The 23,860-nt window shown below is 38.4% G+C and overlaps 1 pseudogene; it reads left to right on the forward strand.

The window, feature by feature from the left end:
- The first annotated feature begins 3,368 nt into the window (after positions 1–3,368).
- Positions 3,369–23,860, forward strand: part of LOC106801494 (cytochrome P450 2C19-like) — a 281,591-nt pseudogene continuing 261,099 nt past the window's right edge.

Below are 23,860 nucleotides of genomic sequence, written 5' to 3' on the forward strand. Positions count from 1 at the left end.
AAGAAGCAAGATATAAAATCAGTAATGTAAACACCCACCTTAGGAAATTAGAGAAAGAAGAGCAAATTATATCCAAAGTAAGCAGAAAAAAAGAAACAAAAATCAGCAGAAACCAATAAAATTGAAAACAAGAAATCACAGAGGAAATCAATGAAATCAAAACCTGGTTCTTTGAAAAGTTCAATAAAACTGATAAAGCTCTATGGGGGCTGCCCCAGTGGCGCAAGCAGTTAAGTGAGCGCACTCCACCGTGGCAGCCCAGGATTTGCCAGTTCAGATCCTGGGCACACACCGACATACCACTTGTCAAGCCATGCTGTGGTGGCATCCCATATAAAGTGGAGGAAGATGGGCATGGATGTTTGCCCAGGGCCAGTCTTCCTCAGCAAAAAAAAAAAAAAAAAGAGGAGGATTGGCAGATATTAGCTCAGGGCCGATCTTTCTCACACACACACACACAAAAACCCGATGAAGCTCTAACCAGGCTAACCAAGAGAAAAAGAGAGAAGACACAAATTACTAACGTCAGAATTAAAAGAGGGGCTGTCTCTACTGATACCACAGACATTAGAAGGATAATAGAGGAATATTATGAAGAACTTTATGCCCACAAATTAGGTAACTTGGGGAGGAGAAACGGATAGATGGAGCACAGAGGATTTTTAGGGCAGTGAAACTATTCTGTATGATACTATAATGGTGGATACAAGTCATTATACACTTGTCAATATCTGTAGAATGTACAACACTAAACGGGAACCCTGGCATAATCTTTGGACTTTGGTTAATGTTGTGTCAATGTTGTTTCATCAATTGCAACAAATGTACCACACTGGTGAGGGTTGTTGATGGTGAGTGGGAGAGGCTGTGTGTGGGTGTGGGAGAGAGTAGGTGGGAACCATGTAATTTCTGTTCAGTTTTGCTGTGAAACTAAAACTCCTCTAAAAAATAAATTCTAATAACTTAAAAGAAAACCCCTAATCCACAACTCTAACTTAACTGAAATTTGCATTACTCTGTGACAACAGAGGGCTTAATGTTGATGCCCTTTTGATCACTGGATAGTGATAGGAATGCTATTAGATGTGAGATGTCATTGAACTGGGAGTTGGAAAACTGGGATTCTAAGACAAGTTCTTGCCCTAATGAAGTGGTGAAACTTTGTTTCACGAAGTCACCAATTGCTCATTTGAAAAAAAAAGATTAGACTAGTTGATCTCAGAGATCCCTTCTATCTTTAATTATCTTTGACTCCTTCTTTCTATAAAAAGAAAGGGCCAGTCAGGAGCCTCACTAGAATGAAAGTGAAATAGAGCAGTGACACTCATTTCTCAAGGATAAATGGTTGCTCTGAAGACAGTGACTGAATTTATTTCATCCAAAATAAACTGGTGTGGTTTTGTAAAAGTTTGGAGCTATGTGAGGTAGGCAGTAAATTACTGCGTCTCTTTGTCTGGATAAAGGTTTTATATACCAAGTCTGGAATCACTCAAATTTAAAGGATACAAAAGTGAACTTTCCCGATCCGCATTTTAATCAACTGGTGAGGTAATTCTTAACCAAATTAATAAATTTGGAAAGTCACTGATTAAAGTGAATAATGAAATATTGAATCACAGTACACATTAAGTAGATGTGGTGACCACGGTGAACTGAACGTTGGCTTGGCGGGAAGCGTGCACGACTCAGGGGATGTGAGTTCCAGTCTCAGCTCTGCCACCTGCAGATACCACGTCCTTGACCCAAGTACTGAACCCCCAAGGCCCAGTTTCCTCATCCTTAAAATAGGAATAATTTTGCCTTAGGCGAATGTCATGGAGAGAATCAAAAGAGATACGATGCATGTGAACATTCTCTTAATTGTCCGAATTCATGTAAATATGAGGAACAAAACATTTTATAATTAGGTCTTGAGAAAATTTATTTTTTTCTTATAAAAAGATCTTAGAAATAACTGCACTGATCAATTTAGGACAAATATGATGGTATCTTTATAGAACACGTTTGTAAAGCATTGTCATCAGTGATCTAGTGATGTACATCATTCCAGTGATATTGAGATCCTCATGACCACTAAATGTCATCCCCTGTTCAGGTCTGCATGTTGTGGTGGTTCTGTGCTGGGGGTCCGTTTAATGAAGTCCCTGCCTCCCATCCTCCACTGAATCCATGCCGGTTGTTCTGTCTGTAATTTCCCTTCCTTGCTGTGCATGCTTCATTCCACTTTATTCTGACAAAGACAGACTCAAACAGGCAGTAGAAGCAGCTGTGTCTGGAGGCGACCGGGAGGCAGGGGAAGCCATGGTTTCTCAAGCCCTCTCCACTGAATTCTCGAGACTAGCTCTTCCCTCAGTTTCACCTCTGCAGTGATGGAGAGGGGAGAATCCCTCTTCCATCTTTTATTTCTTCTCCTGAGAATCTACGATCCTTTTACCCTTGGAGTTAAGTAAGGGGTATCTATTTAATGTGAAGCCTGTTATTTTGTGAACAGAGTCAGTGGAGTGTATATTCAGAGTAACATGTTTGGGGGTTTGATTTGGTTTTGCTAAAATTGTTCTTGAGGCATCTGTGGTGTAAGTGAGTGCATCACAATGGGCATCAGGAGATCTCAGTTTAAATCCTAGTGTTATCAATTACGAGCTGTGTGACACTGAACAGGTCTCTTTTTGTCCCAGAATCTCCCTTTCTCCCATTTGGAAAATACAACATAGTAATCTCTACTTTTCAGTGGTTTTTTTTTGGTGGGAGTGGATTTCATGGTAAAAGGCATGTAAATCTATTCAGCTAATTACTTTATACGTGTTGGATCTTTCAAGATGTTTGCGTTTGTTAGCTATTCTACGTATAGGAAGCTGTAATGTTAGTACAGTAGTTTAAAATATTGAAAAATGTTTCATTTTCAAGAACAAAGTATCCTAGTGGTAAATATAGAATTAAGGGATAAACATTTTTTTTTGTATAAAATGCATAGAATATATTGATTGTCCTCAAAGTCATAAATTCCCAACTGGTCATTGATTTGAATCCAAAGTTTTGAGCCTTTTTTGACATAAAGTAATTTACCTCGGCCGGTGCAATTCTGGCTGCATATTGGAACTGCCTTCTTTTTTTAATTGTCAGTACCTGGACTCCAACCCAGTATAACTAAATCAGAATGTCCAGAGTGGCCAGTGGACAGAAGGAAAACAAGACTAAAGAACCCTTTATTTCTATCTTTATCAGTGGGCCAAAAGTCCACTCAGAAGAGAATATAAAGTGGATGTAACTGATTACTCTCTTATACCTCAGAGAGCCACCTGATGAATCAGCAGGGAGTGTTATAAAAGCTTTGGATTTCAGGCTTACAGTTGTCTAAGTAAGAAAAGACAATGGATCTGGTTGTGGCCCTGGTGCTCTTTCTCTCCTGTTTGCTTCTCCTTTCACTCTGGAAACAGAGCTCCAGGAAAGGGAGGCTCCACCTGGCCCCACTCCTCTCCCTATTATTGGAAATATTCTTCAGTTAGACGTTAAGGACATCAGCAAAGCCTTAAGTAATGTTAAGTATGTTTTATGTTCCTCTAGTAGCTTGCAAAGGGTAAGTAAATTAACCCCAATTTTAAAAATAAAACATATTCCCGGGGCACACTATAGAGATTGGATTGGTGGTTACCAGAGGGGAAGCGGGGAGGGAGGAGGGGGAAAGGGATAATTAGGCACGTGTGTGGTGATGGATTGTAATTAGTATTTGGGTGGTGAACATGAGAACGTGATGTAATCCATGCACAAATAGAAGTATAATGATGTACACCTGAAATTTATACAAAGTTACAAACCAATGTTACTGCAATAAACAAAAAATCAAAACAAACCCAAAAAGTAAAATAGGTCATTGTAAAGCAAATTACTCCCTGTGAATTTTGATATTTCTTTTGCCTTTTCTGGTCTGTCATTGTCATAAATAATGGAACGAAGCAATGTGTTTTGTGAGCAGAAAAACATTTCAGGTTTTGTAGGGTAGAATCAGAATAATAAAGTGGCAAAAGCCAGGAGTGTTGCTTCCCTTCTTTGTCTTGCAGCCATTTGCTATGTTTTTGTTTGTTTGTTTGTTTTTTTTTTTTTCTGAAAGTAAATGGTAAGGAAGTGTTTGTGATTAGATTTCATCCAGAAGTCATCTACTATGTAAACTGTGTATTTTGTTCAGATAGCCATGAAAACTGAATTTCTCTGAAGAAGAAAATTGTGCCTGATGTCAAGGAAATGGCTCTGGGTTCAGAACCAGCATGATTGAATGAAAGAAAGAAGTAATTAGTCAGGGCCTAACAACATTCATTTGGATTCTGCACGAAGCTGCTATCTGTACCCTATGAATGCTTCAGGTGGAAGAAAGAGTTCTTCAATGAGATGCTGCCTGTCCTGGCACTGTAGTGATGCTAGCTGCCTTCTGCAGATCACAAACAGGGCTGGACATTAGAATTGTTTGAATAATTTTTGAAAATATAGATTTCTAGTATTCATCACAGGGCTATGGAATCAGAATTCCCATGGGAAGAGCTCTACAAGTGATCCTGAAGGAGTCAGCTGGGTATTGGTCCAAAGGTGGGCATTGAGGATTGATATATTGCTCAAGGATCAGAGATTGAATAAGAAGAGGTTCAAATTTGAATCTTCTATATAGTAGCCATGAGACGCTGGAAATGAATTGGAATTCTCTGACCTCGGTTTCCTTATTTGTGAGTGGGGCAAATAAACCTACCGAAGGTGCTGCTATGAGGATTAATTGTAATCTGTGTACCAATTACTTAGGCCATAGCCTGGCACATCACAGGCCATTTGTAAGTGGCAGCTATAACAATCACCCTCATATTTATGTTAACTTCAGATATATTTTAGGCTGTGTGTGGCAGAGAAAAAAAACATAAAAAGAGGATGTTAATATCATTCTGAATCAGGAACAATATATTATCAAATAGTGATTTCTTTTGCTATTATTTGCATCCCCGTCCCCAGCTCTCAAAAGTCTGTGGCCCTGTGTTCACTCTGTAATTTGGCATGAAGCCCACTGTGGTGTTATATGGATATGAAGCAGTGAAGGAAGCCCTGATTGATCTGGGGGAGGAGTTTTCTGGAAGAGGCAGTGGCTGAAAGAGATAACAAAGGACATGGTAGATGTGTGAGTGCCCATATTCAGCATTGGTAATGGGCGTGGGGAGGATGGAAAACAGGAATTTGGAGAACTCCTTGGCAGAGCTTGGCACAGCCAGGACGCCACTAACTGTCAGTTTCCTCCTCCTTGCCTCAGACCTCCTTCCCAGTTTCTGTTTCCCCTCCTGGTAGGAATTGTGTTCAGCAATGGAACTAGATGGAGGGAGATGCGGCGCTTCTCCCTCATGACCCTGAGGAATTTTGGGATGGGGAAGAGGAGCACTGACGGCTGAATTCTAGAGGAAGCCTGCTGCCTTGTGGAGGAGTGGAGAAAAACCAATGGTGTATGATTCTGTACTCTGTTACTCTGACCCTAACAGACTGTTCTCTTCTCTAAAATGATGTCCCTGGAAACAATTGAGGGGCAGCCAAATCTTACATTATGGGTAGTGGCTACCAGCCCTCAGGTGGAGGAGGGAGGGTTTGAAGCAGAGAGCCAAGGGAGCTTTTGTGTATCTATGATTGTGTGTGTACACTCATGATTATGCATACAGTGTGGGTATAAAACATCATTTAATCCTAGACTCTCCTGAACTTTGTTTTCAAATCAGAAATCATGAAAAATAGTTTTGAGTCATTTTCTGAAATTGTTAGAGAGCAATGTTTTTCGTATAGCACAAATGTGCTTTGCCTATTCCAGAGCATTGCACCAGGGAATACTTGTCAAGTGAACTTGGTGGGAATGACCTCATCACACTCTTATGGAGCAGGAAACAAGGGACATGTGCTTTCACCTAATTGAACTATATTTATATGGTCAGCCTCACAGACATATCTGAGAGTTTGTTGCAGGGTCCATGCCTACAGTTCTGGCCAATAATAATGCCATCTATGGTTTTAATCACTTAGGCTTATCTTAGTACAATTGTCATCAATTACAACTTCTGTGTAAAGATAGCACTGTTTTAAAAATGTCGGCATTAATTATTTTTTGTTACTCGCTATTCACTCCATTGATTTATACATTTTGAATAAATATATGTAACATCACAATTCTTCAAAATACAGAAATATCAAGTTATAATATGTTTTATTTAAATAGATCTCAACCATTATCAATAACTGCTTACCCTGTCTCCTCTAAGTGGAATTTGGCTCTGTTTTCAGTTTTCTAAACTTGTCCCGATCTCTACTAGATTTTGGAAACAAATTCATGCTACAGTAATTATTTACCTCCCACTGCCAAGTGTAATAACCTGTAAAGTGCTTGTCACAAAGACTCTGATTTTCAGCTTGGATTATAAATTACTATGTTTTTTAAATTCTTTCTTCCATAAGAAGTGAAAGGAAAGACTGAAAATCAGATTTTACCTGTGAATCACATACAAACAAAGAAATCCCCAAAACTTACCCAAATCCCCAACACTTACCCAAATTGTGTGACATTGAAGCCGCTAAACACATTTCCTTTTATTCTGTGCCCTACCATTTATTCCCTACAGTTTAAAAAAGTTTATAGTAAAAAACCACATTATGTGAAATCTACCCTCTTAACCACGTTTCCTTTTATTCTGTGCCCTACCATTTCTTCCCAATACTTTAAAAAAATTTGTGGTAAAAAACCACATTACGTGAAATCTACCCTCTTAACAAATTATTAAGTGTACATTATAGTATTAACTATAATAACACTGTGTACAGCAAGTCTCTAGAACTTTTCATCTTGCACGACTGATACTCTATACCCATTGAACTGTGAATCTCCGTTTCCTCTTCCCCTAGGCTCTGGCAGTTAGCATTCTACTTTCTGTTCCTATGAGTGTGACTACAGATACTTCATACAAGTGGAATCATGCAGTATGTCTTCATCTGTGATCGACATATTTCACTTAGCATGATGTCCACAAGGTTCATCCATGTTATAGCATATGACAAGATTTCTTTCCTTTTTATGACTAAATAATATTCCAGAGTATGTATTTACCACGTTTTCTTTGTCATTCATCACCAATGGGCATTTCCATTGGTTCCACTTTTTGGCTATTATGAATAACGCTACAATGAACGTAGGAATGCAAATATCTCTTTGAGAGCCTGATTTCAGTTCTTTTGGATAAACACCCAGAAGTGGGATTGCTAGGTCATATGGTAATTTGATTTTTAATTTTTAATTTTTTGAGGAACCTCTATACTGTTTCTGATAGTAACTGCACAATTTTACATTATACCAACTGTATACAAGAGTTCAGTTTCTCCACACCCTCAACAACACTTTTTTTTCTTTAATAATGGCTGTCCTAGCAGATGTGAGGTGATATCTCATTGCTTTTCACTTGCATTTCCTATGATTAGTGATGTTGAGCATCTTTTCATATACCTGTTGAACATTTTTTTCTTCCAATAGTTTTAACATATCATCCCACCCTTCCTGTCCTGTGAGTTTCTGCTGAGAAATCTGCTGATAGTCTTATGGAGGTTTCCCTTGTATGTGATGATTGTTTTTTCTCTTGCTGCTTTTAAAAATCTCTCTTTGTCTTAGATATTAGACAATTTTATTATAGTGTTTGTTGGTAAAGATCATTTTGGGGTAAAATTTTGGCAAAATCTATCAGCTTCATGAATTAGATGTTTGAATCTCTCCCCACATTTGGGAAGTTCTCAGGCATCATTTCTCTGAATATGCTTTCTTCCCCTCTCTCCCTCTCTTCACCTTCTGGGACTCTATTATTGTGTAGATTGTTTCTCTCAATGATAGCTCATAGTTCACATACACTTTATTCACTCATTTCGTTCTTTTTTCTTTGTTCTCCTCTGACCTGGTAATTTCAAGTGACCTGCCTTCTACTTCACAGATTCCTTCTTCTGCTTGATCCATTCTATATTTGATGCTCTCTCTTGCATTTTTTTTTTCCGTTTCCTTGATTGTTCTTCAGCTCTGAAATTGTGTTTGGTTCTTTTTTGTGATTTCTATCTCTTTGTTAATCTTCTCATTTTGTTCACATGTTCTTTTTCTGATTTTCTTGAACTGTCTTTCTGTGTTTTTGTGTAGCTCACTGAGATTCCTGAAAACCACTATTTTGAATCCTTTTTCAGGCAGGTCACTAATCTCCAATTCTTTGCATCAGCCCTGAAACATTATTGTGTCCCTTTAGTGGTGTCATGTTCCTTGATTTTTCATTTTCCTTGAAGTCTTACATTGCTGTCTTCACATTTGAAGAAGGTGTCAACTCCTCAGTCTTTAACAACTGGCTTTGGGAGAGAAATACCTTCCGTCAGCCATGTTACAGATTCTGAGGCTATCTCAGATGTTTTCTATGGATATGCCTGCTTCACACTTCTTGTTCCGTCTGAGAGAATAATTCTTAAAAGTGTATGCCTCTTCTCGATCCTGCAAAGCCAGGCCAGGTGCTGACTCTCTCTCATTTGCTTGATTTCACTAGGGCAGTGCTAAATGCTCAAGTTTGTGTGGATTATCCAAATCTCACAGAGTTGTGCTGGTTTTCTGTGCATTCTCACTAGCTGTCTGCAAAGGTTCACTCTTGCTGCCATTGGGGCATGCACACGCAGCCAGCCATAGGTGCGTGTGTGTGTAGGAGAGATGCATAGAGTTTTGTGTGTGCCTATGGGTCCATTGGGGTAAACCACAGGTGAGACATCCCCAGTGGTGCATGGATGAGCTTCCTGATTGAGTCCTTGAAGCTGTAAGTAGGATCTGAATCCCTTTGATGCCCTCTGAGAGCCCTGGATGTTGTTCTCCCATCCATTTCCTGCCCTCCAGATGTGTACTATACCTTAGTTTTCTCGATAGGTTGAAAAGGAAGTGGGTATCTTTGGCAGCATCCTGCACACCTGGGGAAGCTTTTCCCTCACTCACACATTTTCGCTTTCCCCCATGGGATAAATCATGGGCCAAGAAGGACACTCTTGGCACTGATCTGTGCCACTTGTGGTAAGGGTGTTGCAAGTAAAGTGAAAGTGTTCCCTTTACACTCTTCAGTGCGTCCAATCTTGGATTTTCTTTCTTTTTTTTTTTTTTTTTTTGCTTCAACGGTGTTGGAACTTTCTTCTGGACTCCCAGACTTCCACAAAGACACTATCATTTATAGGTGATTGTCAAAATTGGTATCTTCGGGGAGAAGGAGGTAGAAAACTCCTATTCCACCATTTTGATAAAAATACATACTTTCATGTTGTGTCCATTAACATATTTTAATAGTTAGGGCTATTTTTTATACTTTTCTCTTTTAAATTCTATATCAGAATTAATAGTGGTTTATGCATCACCTCTACATTATTATAATATTGCATTTTTGTCCAAATATTTGCCTATATCCACAGGTTCTATACTTTCATATGCTTTTGTGTTGCTGTTCAGTGTCCTATTTCAAATTTAAGGACTCCCTTTTGTATTTCTTGTAAGACATGTCCAGTGGTGATGAACTTCCTCAGTTTTCGTGTATCTGGGAAAGTCTTTTTTTTCCTTCATTTTTGAAGAATAGTTTTCCAGATATAGTACTCTTGGTTGGCAGCTTTTCTTTCTCCACTTTGAATATATCACTCCGTTCCATTCTGGCCTGCAAGATTTCTGCTGAGAAATCCACTAATAATATTATGGTGTTCCTCTTATATGTGACAAACCACTTTTGTCTTGCTGCTATTAAAATTCTCTCTGTCTTTGACTTTTGACAATTTCATTATAATAGTCTCAGTGTGAATTTTCTTTGTTCATCCTATTTAGAATGTGTTGGCCATCTTGAATCTGTCTGTTATTTCCACCCACCACCCACCCCTCGCCCCTAGATATGGGAAGTTTTCTGTGATTATTTCTTTAAATAATCCTTCTGCTCTTTTCTCTCTCTCTTCTACCATAATGCATATATTAGTCCCTTTATCGTCCCATAAGTCCCCTAAGCTTTCTTCACTCTTTTTCATTCCTTTTTCACTTTGTTCTTCTGATTGCATATTATCAAATGACCTGTCCTTAAGTTTGCTAATGCCTTTTTTCTGCTTGATCAAGTATGCTATTGAAAGTCTTTAGCAATTTTTTTAGGTAGGTTATTGTGTTCTTCAGCTCCCTAAATTTCAGCTGTTTAGTTCTTTTTTTATGTCTTCTATTTCTTTGTTCATATGCTCATTTTGTTCATGAATCATTTTCTTGACCTGATAAAGCATCTTTATCACTTTTAAAAAAAATCCTTTGTTGGGACTGGCCTGGTGGCACAGCAGTTAAGTGCACACACTCTGCTGTGGCTGCCCGGGATTCACAGGTTTGGATCCCGGGCATGCACTGACACACTGCTTGTTAAGCCATGCTGTGGCGGCATCCCATATAAAGTAGAGGAAGATGGGCATGGATGTTAGCCCAGGGCCAATCTTCCTCAAGAGAAAAGGGGAGGATTGGAATCAGATGTTAGCTCAGGACTAGTCCTCCTCGCAAAAAAAAAAAAAAAAAAAAAAAAAAAAAAAAAGAAAGAAAAAAAAAAAAAAATCCTTTGTTCAGATAATTGATATTACTCTATTTCTTTGGGATCAGTTTCTGGAGATTTATTTTGTACCTTGGTTTGAGCCATGTTTCCTGCTTCTTTGTGTGTTTCATAACTCTGTGTCAGGATTCATGAATTTGAAAAAATACCACCTCTTCCAGTCTTTATGGATTGGCTTTGTATAGGGCAAACCCTCATCAGTTATCCTGGCTAGAGATTCTGGAGGGCTCTGAAGCCTTTTTCTTTTGGTGGATGCAACTTGTTTGGGCCTGTGCATACAATTTCACAATTAGAGAGGCTTGCTGATTTCTTTCTCAAGAGCTAATAATCTCTTGTTCCCTTTGTTGTATTTGTTTGCAGTACTGCAAGTTCCCTGGTTCAAGAGAAACAGGCTACTCCACTCTCCTTTTTCTCAATGGCATGCGAAGTTTGTAGGCTTCCCCTTAGTGCCCTGAGTCAGGTGAGACAGATACCAGTCCCTTGCGTGGCCCTCTAAAAAGCCAGAGTACCAGATGCATGCTTCACTCCTCTCCCTTTCCCCTTGAAGGAAGAGCCTCAAGTTGTACACCATCTGTGGATCATGCCAGGCCGTGCTGGCCACAGCAAAACACTACCCCCGACTCACCTTTATTCTCAGTGATCCCAGGCATTCAGACTATGCCAGTTCTGTCAGCACTCCTAGTGAAGTAAGACAGACACAGTCCCTCATGCTGGTACATGGGATGCATGCTCCATCCTTCTCTTTTCTATGATGGAGTTATCACAACCTGGGACATTCTCTACCAGCATTTAGTTGTGCCAGTTTGGGGGTGGTGCTGATGCAGGTAAAGTGAAATTTTCTTCTTACCAGTTTTAAGGTGGCTGTTCTCAGCTTGGTGCTCACCTATGGTACTACAAATTCTTAATTAGATTCTGAAAATCTCATAAAGGAATTTTAGTCAATTTATCGCTACTTAATCAGTGTTTGTATGGGGAACAAGGGCTAGAATTTCCTATTCCACCATCTTCCTGTTGTCAATCAGCTGCAATACTTTTGATGCAATTTGTCTTTAATTACATCTATAGATGTGAGTTCTGAATCACTTTACATATAGTTATCTTTTATTGATCATTTGATTGCAGCAATTTTATTTTACAGATTCCCTACCGAAAAAGAAAACTTTTCCTGTAATGTAATTTCTTTACCAGAAATATGATAAACTTGTTTTAAAGGAAGAAAAAATTTATTAAAGCATACTTTTCTGTGTCTGGCTATACAGCACAGTGTCCCAGAAGTCTGCATAGGGCTGCTTTGCCCAAATAAGTTAATTTTTTATGCTTCTTGGAAATGCTGGACATTTAATTCCTAATGAGGGAATTTTTTTAAAATATTGAAGTGAAAAAATAAAAGAACCCCTTTTTATCAATTTATCTTTTTTGTTTGACTGGGATTCATGCTTGGTATAATAATTCTCATTTTATTTTATTTTATACAAAGAAATCCATCCTATAATAAATATTTATTTGTATTAGAGTTTCTGCCAATACAACATGGATACTTTCTGCTTTTTTACACTTATCCCTTCAAATATATGACTTCTCCCTCAATCTCTCTCTTGATCTTCCCCCTGTGATTCTGCATATAATTCTTTCAACTATTCATTACACATAAAACACTTTAAGGTCCCTAACTATTCTCTCTCTTTCTATATAAATTTTCTACAGGCTTTGCAGACAGATAATATTCAGCACTGATAACATTAATTATTACATGATATGAAAAGCCCTCTTTAAATGTTTTTTTTTTTTCTTTTTCCCTTCCAATTAACAAGGACCTTGGGTGAAAAGGGTACAAACAAAGACAATGGATGTGAATTGAATGTTAAAAAAAATTATTTAAAAATCTAGGTTGGAATGATCTACACAAGTTAAGGTAAAAGTGATGTGTTGATTTTACGTGTTGCATAATGTCGCTGTTAAGGGAATTTGTAGGTAAGATATTGCTTTAGAGTTTCTAAAATTATCTTTACCTGTTATCCCAAAGACGAATTTTTTCATACGTACATTTTAATGGTGTTTTAAAATTGTTTCTCATTCTTTAGCTTCACCCTGTGATCCCACTTTTATCCTGGGCTGTGCTCCCTGAAATGTGATCTGCTCCATTATTTTACAGAACTCTTTTGATTATACAGATCAGAATTTTCTAAGCATAATGAGAATCTTTGATGAAAACATCAGGATTCTGAGCTCTCCATGGATGCAGATGTGGCCAAGATTCTTTCTTCCTGAGGAATCATGTACGCTCTTTTTCTCCAAGACATCCAAATCTATATATGCACCAAGTTGTGAAGTGAATGTGTGAACACCACAGTCCTGCCCAGAGGTTAGTGTCATGGAGTGAATATGTGAGAAAGATGACCGAGCCTTTAACGATAGACAGGAAAATACATGCCCAGAATACAGAACTGGAATTCAATCCCATTGACCCTGTCCAGTGTTTTTTACACTAAACTCCCCAAAGCCAGTTTCCATAAAGTACTTTGATAACTTCCCTAAAGCATGTCCATGGCACTAAATGGACTTCCAGGCCCTTCTTGAGGGGTTTCCATTACACACAAGTATTGTCATTCAATCAATTCTTAGTGACTTCATCGCATTAGTTGGCATAAATACCTGCCTTTATGAAGTAAGAGAATATCTCCTTCAAATAGAGAGAGTGTTTGGGGCCACAAATGCTGCCAGGGAACACTGACTAGGATAGGAGTGCTTGATGCTTCGTTGGCATCCTATATGGCAAGGTAATGGTTTTGGGGATGATGAAATGATTGGTTTTATGGTACATGAATCATAAACAAACATCACAATTTTACCTGTGCAGAGGTAAAATGTTCTGCATTCTGCCTAAAATATAACGATGTGTTCTTAGAGAAGTCATATAACTGCTCTGGTGCACAGTTACTTTATATATAAAATATTGAGTTGTGTGTGGCATCTACAAAATGTGAATCATAATATTTCCTGCCAGCCCATATTTGAAGATTGTGGGAAAGAACTTATATAAAAAGTGAGAGAATTGAAATAAGGATGTTTATATACTATAAACATGATGTATGGGTATAGGAAATATTTATCATCTTTGATCCTCTGGTCAGAATTTTCTCCCTCAAATATATCTATCAGCATAGAAAATTATGTATTTGTCAAATAAAAATTTCCCTTCAAGACTAAGATCATATTTTATTAACATTTATAATACAGTTTCTAACCAAGTCTTGGCATATGGTATATAAGTCTTCATTAAATGTCTTTTATTTAATAAGCTATTGTTTTCTCTTCTAGCTCTGCAATACTTTCCCTGATCTCCTTGATTATTTCCCAGGGAGTCACAACAAATTACTTAAAAATGTTGCTTATGTAAAAAGTTATACTTTGGAGAAAGCAAAGAAACATCAAGCGTCTCTGGACATTAACAATCCTCAGGACTGTATTGACTGTTCCCTGATCAAAATAGAGCGGGTAAAATGTTAACAACAGCTCGGTTATTGCATTGCTTGTGCATTTAGTGGTTCATTAAATAGTTCTGTATTTGCCAGGGATGTTTCAGTGGTGAAGCAAGTAATGCTGATAAACACTTTAAGTATCCCTTGTATGCATGAATCTACTCTAAGCATTATGGAAGACATAAAATCAAATTGTTAGATTACTTTGGGAAGTATTGCAATCTTAACAATATTAGATCTTCCAGTACTTTCATATGGGATAGTTTTCCATTTATTTAACTATTCCTCATTTCCTTTGGCAATGGTTTTTAGTTTTCAGTGTACAAGCCTTTCACCTCCTTTGTTAAATAATTATTAGTTATTTATGCTTTTGGATGCTATTGTGAAACAAGTGTTTCCTTAATTTCTTTTTGATATATTCATTGTGGTGTAGAGACACAGTGATATTTGTGTTTCACTACTGATTTTTGCATTGATCTTGCATCCGGAAATTGTGTTTAATTCATTTATTATCTCTAGTAAGTTTTTAGTTGATTCTATAGGGTTTTCTATATATAGAATCATGTTAACTGCAAATAGACAGTTTTACTTCATCCTATATAAATTGGATGCCTTTTCTTTCTTTCTTTTTTTTTTTTTTTACTTTTTTTGATTAATTTCTCTGGCTAGATCTTCCAGTACTATTTTTATTTTATTTTATTATTATTATTATTATTTTTTTTTTTTAAATTTTTTGTTTATTGCAGTAACATTGGTTTATAACATTGTAAAAATTTCAGGTGTAGATCATTGTACTTCTATTTCTGCATAGATTACATCATGTTCACCACCAAAATACTAATTACAACCCATCACCACACACATGTACCCAATTATCCCTTTCACCCTCCTCCCTCCCCCCTTCCCCTCTGGTAACCACCAATCCAATCTCTGTCCCTATGTGTTTGTTTATTGTTGTTATTATCTACTACTTAATGAAGGAAATCATACGGTATTTGACCTTCTCCCTCTGACTTATTTCACTTTGCATCATGCCCTCAATGTCCATCCATGTTGTCACAAATGGCTGGATTTCGTCGTTTCTTATGGCTGAGTAGTATTCCATTGTGTATATATACCACAGCTTTTTATCCATTCGTCCCTTGATGGGCACTTAGGTTGCTTCCAAGTCTTGGCTATCGTGAATAAGGCTGCAATGAACACAGGGGTGCATGTACCTTTGCAAATTGGTGTTTTCAAGTTCTTTGGATAAATACCCAACAGTGGAATAGCTGGATCATATGGTAGTTCTATCGTTGATTTTTTGAGGAATCTCCATACTGTTTTCCATAGTGGCTGCACCAGTTTGCACTCCCACCAGCAGTGTATGAGAGTTCCCTTCTCTCCACAACCTCTCCAACACATGTTGTTTCCTGTCTTGTTAATTATAGCCATTCTGACGGGCGTGAGGTGATATCTCATTGTAGTTTTGATTTGCATTTCCCTGATAGTTAGTGATTTTGAACATCTTTTCATGTGTCTGTTGGCCATCTGTATATCTTCTTTGGAGAAATGTCTGTTCAGGTCTTTTGCCCATTTTTTAATTGGGTTGGTAGTTTTTTTGTTGTTGAGATGCATGAGTTCTTTATATATTTTGGAGATTAAGACCTTATCAGAAGTATGGTTTGCAAATATCTTCTCCCAATTGTTAGGTTGTCTTTTCGTTTTGTTGATGGTTTCCTTTGCTGTGCAGAAGCTTTTTAGTTTGATGTAGTCCCATTTGTTTATTTTTTCTATTGTTTCTCTTGCCCGGTCAGATGTGGTGTTTGAAAAGATGTTGCTAAGACTGATGTCGAAGAGCGTACTGCCTATGTTTTCTTCTAGAACTTTCACAGTTTCAGGTCTTACATTCAAGTCTTTAATCCATTTGGAGTTAATTTTTGTGTATGGTGTAAGGTAAGGGTCTACTTTCATTTTTTTGCATATGGCTATCCAGTTTTCCCAACACCATTTGTTGAAGAGACTTTCTTTTCCCCATTGTATGTTCTTGGCTCCTTTGTCAAAGATTAGCTGTCCATAGATGTGTGGGTTTATTTCTGGGCTTTCGATTCTATTCCATTCATCTGTGTGTCTGTTTTTGTGCCAGTACCATGCTGTTTTGTTTACTATAGCTTTGTAGTATATTTTGAAATCAGGGAGTGTGATACCTCCAGCTTTGTTCTTTTTTCTCAGGATTCCTTTAGCTATTCGGGGTCTTTTGTTGTTCCATATAAATTTTAGGATTCTTTGTTCTATTTCTGTGAAAAATGTTGTTGGAACTTTGATAGGGATTGCACTGAATCTATAGATGGCTTTAGGAAGTATGGACATCTTAACTATGTTAATTCTTCCAATCCAAGAGCACGGAATATCTTTGCATTTCTTTGTGTCTTCTTCAATTTCTTTCAGCAATGTTTTATAGTTTTCAGTGTACAGATCTTTCACCTCTTTGGTTAAGTTTATTCCTAGGTATTTTATTCTTTTGGTTGCAATTGTAAATGGGATTGTATTCTTAATTTCTCTTTCTGCTACTTCGTTGTTAGTGTACAGAAATGCAACTGATTTTTGTATGTTGATTTTGTATCCTGCAACTTTACCATATTCGTTTATTACTTCTAAAAGTTTTCTGGTGGATTCTTTAGGGTTTTCTATATATAAAATCATGTCATCTGCAAATAGTGACAGTTTCACTTCTTCCTTTCCAATTTGGATCCCTTTTATTTCTTTCTCTTGCCTGATTGCTCTGGCTAGGACTTCCAATTCTATGTTAAATAGGAGTGGTGACAGTGGGCATCCTTGTCTGGTTCCTGTTCTTAGAGGGATGGCTTTCAGTTTTTCACCATTGAGGATGATATTAGCTGTGGGTTTGTCATATATGGTCTTTATTATGTTGAGGTACTTTCCTTCTATACCCATTTTATTCAGAGTTTTTATCATAAATGGATGCTAGATCTTGTCAAATGCTTTCTCTGCATCTATTGAGATGATCATGTGATTTTTGTTCTTCATTTTATTAATGTGGTGTATTACGCTGATTGATTTGCGAATGTTAAACCATCCCTGCATACCTGGAATAAATCCCACTTGATCATGGTGTATAATCTTTTTAATGTATTGTTGTATGCGATTTGCTAGTATTTTGTTGAGGATTTTCGCATCGATGTTCATCAGTGATATTGGCCTGTAATTTTCTTTTTTTGTGTTGTCCTTGTCTGGTTTTGGTATCAGGGTAATGTCAGCTTCGTAGAATGAGTTAGGGAGCTTCCCCCCCTCCTCAATTTTTTGGAAGAGTTTGAGAAGGATAGGTATTAAGTCTTCTTTGAATGTTTGGTAGAATTCACCAGGGAAGCCGTCTGGTCTATTTTATTATTTTTTAATTAAAAAAATTTTTTTTATTTATTGCAGTAACATTGGTTTATAACATTGTGTAAATTTCAGGTGTACATCATTATACTTCTATTTCTGCATATATTACATAATGTTCACCACCCAAATACTAATTACAACCCATCACCACACACATGTGTCAATTATCCCTTTCGCCCTCCTCCCTACCCCCTTCCCCTCTGGTAACCACCAATCCAATCTCTGTCTCTATGTGTTTGTTTATTGTTGTTATTATCTACTACTTAATGAAGGAAATCCTACGGTATTTGACCTTCTCCCTCTGACTTATTTCACTTCGCATAATACCCTCAATGTCCATCCATGTTATCACAAATGGCTGGATTTCATCATTGCTTATGGCTGAGTAGTATTCCATTGTGTATATATACCACATCTTCTTTATCCATTCGTCCCTTGATGGGCACTTAGGTTGCTTCCAAGTCTTGGCTGTTGTGAATAACGCTGCAATGATCACAGGGGTGCATGTATCTTTATGCATTGGTGTTTTCAAGTTCTTTGGATAAATACCCAACAGTGGAACAGCTGGATCATATGGTAGTTCTATCCTTGATTTTTTGAGGAATCTCCATACTGTTTTCCATAGTGGCTGCACCAGTTTGCACTCCCACCAGCGGTGTGTGAGAGATCCCTTCTCTCCACAACCTCTCCAACACATGTTGTTTCCTGTCTTGTTAATTATAGCCATTCTGACGGGCGTGAGGTGATATCTCATTGTAGTTTTGATTTGCATTCCCCTGGTAGTTAATGATTTTGAATATCTTTTCATGTTTCTGTTGGCCATCTGTGTATCTTCTTTGGAGAAATGTCTGTTCAATTCTTATGCCCATTTTTTAATGAGGTTGTTAGTTTTTTTGTTGTTGAGATGCATGAGTTCTTTATATATTTTGGAGATTAAGCCCTTATCAGATGTATGGTTTGCAAATATCTTCTCCCAATTGTTAGGTTGTCTTTTCGTTTTGTTGATGGTTTCCTTTGCTGTGCAGAAGCTTTTTAGTTTGATGTAGTCCCATTTGTTTATTTTTTCTGTTGTTTCTCTTGCCCAGTCAGACATGGTGCTTGAAAATATGTTGCTAAGACCGATGTGGAAGAGCGTACTGCCTATGTTTTCTTCTAGAAGTTTCATAGTTTCAGGTCTTACATTCAAGTCTTTAATTCATTTGGAGTTAATTTTTGTGTATGGTGTAATGTAAGGGTCTACTTTCATTTTTTTGCATGTGGCTCTCCAGTTTTCCCAACACCATTTGTTGAAGAGACTTTCTTTTCCCCATTGTATGTTCTTGGCTTCTTTGTCAAAGATTAGCTGTCCATAGATGTGTGGGTTTATTTCTGGGCTTTCGATTCTATTCCATTGATCTGTGTGTCTGTTTTTGTGACAGTACCATGCTGTTTTGTTTACTATAGCTTTGTAGTATATTTTGAAATCAGGGAGTGTGATACCTCCAGCTTTGTTCTTTTTTCTCAGGATTCCTTTAGCTATTCGGGGTCTTTTGTTGTTCCATATAAATTTTAGGATTCTTTGTTCTATTTCTGTGAAAAATGTTGTTGGAACTTTGATAGGGATTGCACTGAATCTATAGATGGCTTTAGGAAGTATGGACATCTTAACTATGTTAATTCTTCCAATCCAAGAGCACGGAATATCTTTGCATTTCTTTGTGTCTTCTTCAATTTCTTTCAGCAATGTTTTATAGTTTTCCGTGTACAGATCTTTCACCTCTTTGGTTAATTTTTTCCTAGGTATTTTATTCTTTTGGTTGCAATTGTAAATGGGATGGTATTCTTAATTTCTCTTTCTGCTGCTTCATTGTTGGTGTATAGAAATGCAACAGGCAGAGGCGGAGTCAAGACGGCGCAGTATGCAGACTCTGAACTCACTTCCTCCCGTGGACACAGCCAATTTTCAACTACTCGAGAAAAATTACCCCTGAGACAGAAATGAAAACTTGATAAGAGGAACTCCTGCAACAACGGACAATCCTAACTGGGGTAGAAGAGGCAGAGAGTCCCTTCCGGAGAGGAAAAGCGCCGCCTTCACAAGCCGCCAGCTTCACGGCCGCCGGGAGCAGCTCACAGGTACGCACCCTCCCTGGAGGCGTGGGGTCCTGAGCCAGGGAGCGCCCCTGCTGTGGGCATTTTGTGGACCCAGCACAATAGACACCAGCGGCATAATATCTGACTTTGCCTGCTACTAAAGCATTGGGGAATACCCCCGGAAAACCAGGTTCACAAAGAAACTAAAACTGGCTCTTAAAGGGCCCGTGCACAAACTCACCCATTCCAGAAAGCATCCTAAAATCACCAGAAAGAAAGGTGCACAGTGCTGGGGTGAAAAGAGACTCACCTAATAGACCCTGAGTGCATCTCGGTGAGGGGTGAGACTTCTCCAGGGACTGGGACATTGGCGGCAGCCATTGTTGTGGCCTGGTGTGAGCATGCTGACACAGCCGCCATTGGAGTTCTCCCTGAGGCCTGCTAGCCCAGGGTCTGCTCCACCCGCTAGAGCACCGATTTAATCCAGCCCAGCCAGGGCAGGCAGCCCACCCTAGAGACTGGCCCCACCCAACAACAAGCCCTCAGGCAACGTGTGGGCCTGCATAGATTGGTGACTGGATTCTCTGCAGCCTGGCAACTGAGCCGACTTGAGTGGGGCAGGGTGTGCACAAGGAGCGGGTGGAGAGTGTGGGGTGTTGGCGGAGTGTGTGGGGCTCCTGCCGTGGAGAGACTGGGTCCGCTTGGGGGTCGGGGCGCTCACACCAGGCAGGACTGTGTTGACTGTGTGTGTGGACCTGTGGGTAACAGGGCTTGTCAGCTGCAGAAGACTTGTGCTTCTCAAAGACCCACATAGGAGGTTTGCCCCACCTTCCAAAGACTGAAACAATTGGGTGCTCCTGTGCCTGAGGCCAGCCCCACCCAGCTGCAATCCTCAGAGAGCTAACAAGAGACACAAAGGCTGGAGGCTTATAGCAGTTGTAGGGCCCTGAGCCTAACAACCTGCCACGCTGGGGGCCTACTCAGTTAAAAGAAATACTGCAACACAAATGTGGTATTAGAACTTATAGTCAACTGTGCTGGGGCTCCCCACACCTGATAAAGAGACTGAAGGGCCCACAACAACTACAAAGAGCTGAGCATTACAACAGCTGGCCAGGAGCATAACTCAGCCTCCCTGGGCACCTACAGGGAGAGCTAACAGGCCACAATAGAAGGACACATGTAGCCCACATAGGGGTCACCCCTGGAACATTGAGAACTGAGGGAAGCACACTGGAAACCTCCTAAGGCATCACTTACATAAGGTCACCTATCCAAGAGCAGGAGACGTAGCTGACCTACCTAATACGTAGACACAAGCACACGGAAAGAGGCAAAATGAGGAGGCAAAAGAATACATTCCAAGTAAGGGAACAGGACAAAATCCCAGAAAAGGAACTAAGTGAAACAGAAATGAGCAACCTACCTGACAGAGAGTTCAAACTAAGAGTGTTAAGGATGCTCACTGATCTGGGGAGAAGAATAGATGAACTCAGTGAGAATGTCAACAAAGAAATGGAAGATATAAAAAAGAACCAATCAGAAATGAAGAATACAATACTGGAAATAAAAAATTCATTAGAGGGACTCAAAAGCAGAGTAGAGGATACAGAAGAACGGATCAGTGAGCTGGAAGAAAGACTAGAAGAAATTACCCAAGGTGAACAGGTAAAAGAGAAAAGAATTAAAAAGAGTGAGGACAGTCTAAGGGACCTCTGGGACAACATCAAGCAAACTAACATCCGTGTTATAGGTGTCCCAGAAGGAGAAGAGCGAGACAAGGGGGCAGAGAATCTATTTCAAGAAATAATAGATGAAAACTTGCCTAACCTAAGGAAGGAAACAGACATCCAGGTACAGGAATCACAGAGAGCCCCAAACAAGATAACCCAAAGCGGCCCACACCAAGACACATCATAATCAAAATGTCCAGAATTAAAGATAAAGAGAATCCTAAAAGCCGCAAGAGAATGTCAAGTTACATAAAGGAAACCCCATAAGGCTATCAGCTGACTTCTCAGCAGAAACCTTACAGGCTAGAAGAGAATGGCACGATATATTTAAAGTGCTAAAAGAAAAAAACTTACAGCCAAGAATACTCTACCCAGCAAGGTTATCATTCGAAATGGAAGGAGAGATCAAAATTTTCCCAGATAAGCAAAAATTAAAGGAGTTTCTCACCAAGAAACCAGTGCTACAAGAAATGTTAAAGGGACTGATTTAAGGGGAAAAGAGAAGACCACAAATAGGAAAAATTATCTATTTCCATGATTAGAACGGAATGGATACAAATGCACAAAAAAGAGGTTAGATATGATATCAAAAACGTAAAAGGAGGGAGGAGGGTAGTTAAAGAGTACAGCTTTCAGACAGAGGTCAAACTAAAGTGACCATCAATTCTGTATAGAAGAAGAAAGGAACAGAGAAGGACTACTACAACACTGAGAAGAAAAAAAAAGTTAAAAAATGGCAGTAAGTACATACTTATCAATAGCTACTTTAAATGTCAATGGACTAAATTCTCCAATTAAAAGGCATAGGGTGGCTGACTGGATAAAAAAACAAGACCCATATATATGCTGCATACAAGAGACACACATCAGACCTAAAGACACTCACAAACTGAAAGTGAAGGGATGGAAAAAGATACTCCACGCAAATGGCAATGAAAAGAAAGCTGGGGTAGCAGTACTCATATCAGACAAAATAGACTTTAAAACAAAAACTGTAAAAAGAGACAAAGAAGGGCATTACATAATGATCAAGGGAACAATCCAACAAGAGGATATAACACTTGTAAATATCTACACACCCAATGTAGGTGCACCTAAATATATAAAGCAATTATTAACAGACATAAAAACAGAAATAGAAGGTAACACAATAATAGTAGGGGATTTTACACTCCACTTACACCAACCCATAGATCATCCAAACAGAAGATCAATAAGGAAACATTGGCCTTAAACGACACACTAGAACAGATGGACCTAGTAGATATATACAGAGCATTCCATCCAAGAACCGAAGAATACACGTTCTTTTCAAATGCACATGGAACATTCTCCAGGATTGATCACATATTAGGCCACAAAACAAGTCTCGATAAATTTAAGAAGATTGAAATAATACCAAGCATCTTTTCTGACCACAACGGTATGAAACTAGAAATCAACCATAGGAAGAAAATCAGAAAAGCCACAAATACATGGAGATTAAAAAATGCTACTGATCAACGACTGGGTTAACGAAGAAATCAAAGAAGAAATCAAAACATAACTGGAGACAAATGAAAATGAAAATACGACATGCCAGAATTTATGGGATACAGCAAAAGCGGTTCTAAGAGGGAAGTTTATAGCGATACAGGCCTATCTCAACAAACAAGAAAAATCTCAAATAAACAATCTAACAATGCACCTAAAGGAACTGGAAAAAGAAGAACAAACAAAGCCCAAAATCAGTAGAAGAAGGGAAATAATAAAAATCAGAGCAGAAATTAATGAAATAGAGACCAAAAAAACAATAGAAAAAATTAATAAAACCAAGAGCTGGTTCTTTGAAAAGATCAACCAAATTGACAAACCTTTAGCTAGACTCACCAAGAAAAAAAGAGAGAAGGCACAAATAAGTAAAATCAGAAATGAAAGAGGAGAGGTTACAACAGACACCTCAAAATACAAAAGATTATAAGACAATACTATGAAAAGCTATATGCCAACCAATTCGACAATCTGGAAGAAATGGATAAATTCTTAGAATCATACAACCTTCCAAAACTGAATCAAGAAGAAGTTGAGAATTTGAATAGACCAATCACCAGTAAGGAGATCGAAACAGTAATATAAAATAAAATAAAAGTCCCCAAAAATAAAAGTCCAGGACCAGACAGCTTCCCTGGTGAATTCTACCAAACATTCAAAGAAGACTTAATACCTATCCTTCTCAAACTCTTCCAAAAAATTGAGGAGTGGGGGAAGCTCCCTAACTCATTCTACGAAGCTGACATTACCCTAATACCAAAACCAGACAAGGACAACACAAAAAAAGAAAATTACAGGCCAATATCACTGATGCAAAAATCCTCAACAAAATACTAGCAAATCGCATACAACAATACATTAAAAAGATTATGCACCATGATCAAGTGGGATTTATTCCAGGGATGCAGGGATGGTTTAACATTTGCAAATCAATCAACGTAATACACCACATTAATAAAATGAAGAACAAAAATCACATGATCATCTCAATAGATGCAGAGAAAGCATTTGACAAGATCCAGCATCCATTTATGATAAAAACTCTGAATAAAATGGG

The sequence above is a fragment of the Ceratotherium simum genome, chromosome 6 (genome assembly GCF_057802395.1).
Source record: "Ceratotherium simum simum isolate JZ-2026a chromosome 6, ASM5780239v1, whole genome shotgun sequence".
NCBI classification, from domain to species: domain Eukaryota; kingdom Metazoa; phylum Chordata; class Mammalia; order Perissodactyla; family Rhinocerotidae; genus Ceratotherium; species Ceratotherium simum.